Source organism: Suricata suricatta, chromosome 11, assembly GCF_006229205.1.
Source record: "Suricata suricatta isolate VVHF042 chromosome 11, meerkat_22Aug2017_6uvM2_HiC, whole genome shotgun sequence".
Taxonomy (NCBI): Eukaryota; Metazoa; Chordata; class Mammalia; order Carnivora; family Herpestidae; genus Suricata; species Suricata suricatta.
The window spans coordinates 10278862-10282672 of record NC_043710.1 but is presented as its reverse complement, the minus strand read 5'-3'; positions in this window follow the sequence as shown (position 1 = coordinate 10282672).

Here is a 3811-nt window from a genome sequence, read left to right as displayed (position 1 = left end):
CAGTGTTGCTCTCTTGTGTAAGCATTTGCCTCTGACAAGATTCATACAGTAGCATGATGACTGCTAATAACCTCATATTCTTATCTGCACAGCTCCAAGCCCAACAGTGGAAAGCAAAAATGCTGGGATTAGCTTTGATTGGAAATGTGTCATTTATACAGTTGGTTTTTCTTAGGTCACTAAGCTACTACACAGAACCAGCCACCTTAGTAGGACTGATGGAATCCTGCCATTGCCCAGATCTAAGAGAAGTTAGGGGGTAGAGTCAGCTTTAACTCTGTGCATAAATTGGGAGTAAGGGAATGGTGGTTCTTTAGAGGAAATTCAGGTCATCATATCAGAACAAATGGGAATAAATGCTGTGCACCAAAAACTGTAAAATGTAAATAAAATAGTGGAGAAAAAAATAAGCAAGGGAAGGAGCTGTCATTTAAAAAAATCAACACACACATATATAGGGGCGCCTGGCGGCTCGGTCAGTTAAGCACCCAATTCTTGGTTTCCGCTCAGGTCAGGATCTCACTGTTTGTGAATTAAAGCCTCATGCTGGGCTCAGAATCTGAATGGAATCAGTGTGGACCTTGATTGGAATTCTTTCTCTCCCCCTCTCTCTGCCACTCTCCTGCTCATGTTCTCTCTCTCTCTCTCTCTCTCTCTCTCTCTCTCTCTCTCTCTCTCTCATTCTCTCCTTCTCAAAATAAATAAATAAACTTAAAAATTAAAAAATAAAATATCAACACTTATAAAATAATTAGAAGACTGCAGTTAGCGCAAGAATAGACAAGCATGTTTCTAATGTATGGTAAAATACTAACATTTAATGTCAGTGTATATAATGTTTATAATATTAAATCTTGCTAATAAAAACAAATGCTAAACACAAAACTATAAAGCAAGATATGAAAATACTAAGGAATATATAGTAAAAATGAGATGAAAAATTAAAAAGGTAAGAATTCATGGGTCACTTGTGTGGCTCAGTCAGTTGTGTCTGATTTTATCTCAGGTCATGATCTCGTGGTTTGTGAGTTCAAGCCCTGCGTTGGGCTCTGTGCTGACAACTTAGAGCCTGGAGTCTGCTTTAGATTTTTGTACCTTCCTCTCTCTCTGTCCCTCCCCCTGCTTATGCTCTGTCTCTCTCTGTCTCTCAAAAATAAATACGTGTTAAAAACATTTTTTAAAATTTTTGAATGTTTATTTACTTTTGAGACAGAGAGAGACAGAGTGCGATCTGGGGCTCGACCCAAGAACCGGAAGATCATGACCTGAGCCAAAGTTGGATGCTTAACTGACTGAGCCACCCAGGCACCCCCCCAAAAAATTTTTAATGTAAGAATTCATAAATAAAATGATTTTTAAAACCCTCCTTAAATTTCAAAATAACTTTAGGGCATCAAAGAGACATAAAAAGAAATGTGAGAGGAAAAGTAGCTGACTGAAGAAAACACAGTTGTATCATAGAATAGAGATGATGGATTAGTGTTGCTAATGTGAAAATACATATACACAATTAAATAAAAAGGAAATAGGCAAAGAGCATGAACAAATATCCCATTGAAGAAGAATGACAAAACCCATGTTACAATTAATAAGGAGATCAAACTGAAATGACTTAAACTATAAAAATTAGTTATGAAAATCCGAGTTAAAACTAGCTTCATGATATAGTACCTCAACAATGGAATCAAAGACCCATCTTATTTCCATTGCTTGCTATTTCTCTTGATTGAACTTTATCTTAAAGCTGGTTCATTTTTATCTATCCACATTTGTTGGGAATAAACAGGGTTATGTATCCACATTGATGTCCAGGAATACGTATTGAATATCTATATTAACATAAAGGCAATCGTTTTGATGTTCCACCTTGATGGATGGACGTTGTTAGGTTACTGTTCAATCTTCTGCCGGAAAAAGGAAATGTATTAATGGGCTTTTTCTAACTGTTGTCCATCTGTGGAGCTGCACAACATGGACATTTTAGTGTAGAGAAAGGGAGGCCTTACATTCTCATGAATGTCCTTTCCCCTTTGTGTGTTCTCGGCACCCTTGTCAAAAATCAGTTGGCTCTAAAAGCATGTATTTATTTTTGGACTCTCTATTCTGTTCCATTGGTCTATGTGTTTTTTGCCAGTACTATACACTTGTGATTACTGTAGACTTGTAATATATTTTGAAATCAGAAAGTATAACAGCTTTGTTATTCTTGCTTTGTATTGCTTTGACTATTTTTTTCTGGCTCCAATTTTTGTATTGTTTTTTTTCTATATGTAAAGTGCCATTGGAATTTTGATAGAGATTTCATTGTTCTGTAGATCATTTTGAGCAGTATGGACATTCTGACAATGTTAGTTTTTCCAATTCATGAACACAAGGTCTCTCTCCATTTGTTTGTGTCTTCTTCAATTTCTTTTGTCAACATCTTCAAATTTTCGGCATATAAAGCTTTCATTGCCTTGATTAAATTTATTCCTAAGTATAAATGCTATAGCTTTTTGATGCTATTGTAAATGGGATTGCTTTCATAATTTCTTTTGGAGTTAATTATTAGTGAATAGAAACACAGATGACTTTTATATGTTGGTTTTGTATCCTGTAACTTCACTAAATTAATTTATTACCTCTAGAAGTTTTTTTGGTGGAGTATTTAGAATTTTCTACAGATAAGATCATATCATCTGAAAAGAGACCATTTAACTTCTTCTCCATTTTGCATGTCTTTTATTTTTGTTTCTTGCTTAATTGCTCTGGTTAGGATCTCCAGTACCAAGTTGAATAGAAGTGGCAAGAGTAGCATAGTGGAATGGCTAGCACTCTGGACTCTCAAATGGCAAGAGTAGCATACTTGTCTTGTTTCTGATCAAAAAGAAAATCTTTCTGCTTTTCATGATTAGCTGTAGGCTTGTCATATGTGGCCTTTATTATGCTGAGGAACATTTCTTCTAAACCTAATTCGTTGAGAGTTTTTATCATAAAAGAATGTTGAATTTTGTCAAATTCTTTTTCTGCATCTAACCTACTAAGCTACTCTGCAGCAAAGGAGTAAACAACATAAAAAGGCAACTCATGAAATGGGAGAAATACTTGCAAACAATACAAATTTGATAATGGGTTAATGTGAAAACATGTATGGAACTCAAACAACCTAAGAGCAAAAATACCCAAACAAAATAAAACAAAACAACAATAAGTTCCCGACCCAAATAACCTTATTAGAAAGTGGGCAAAGGACTGAAATAGACATTTCTCCAAAGAAGACATGCAAATGGTCAACAGGAATGAGAAAAGATACTGACCATCACTCATCAGCAGGGAAATGCAAATGAAAACCACAATAAAGGATCACCTCATACCCTGTAAAATGGCTACCATCAAAAAGGCATAACAAATGTTGATGAGGATGTGAAGAAAAGGGAGCCTTTGCACACTGTCATTGGGAATGTAAACTGGTCGGCTATTATGGAATAGTATGTGGGTTCCTCAAACGAATCACCATATAATCCAGGAATCCTGTCTCTGGGTATATGGCCAAAGGAAATGAGATCACAATCTCAAAGTGGTATTCCTACCCCCATGTTCACTGCGGGATTATTCACAACAACCAAGGTATGGAAACAGCCTAGGTGTCCACCAGCGAGTGAATGCATAAAGAAATGCATATGTCTGTAAATGTGTGTATATATGTAGTTTCAAACTTAGAAAAGGGAAGAAATCCTGCCTTTCATAACAACAGGTTGAGTCTGGAGGACATTATGCTAAGTGGAATAAGCCAGACACAGAAAGACCAATACTGGATGTCTTACTTGTATGC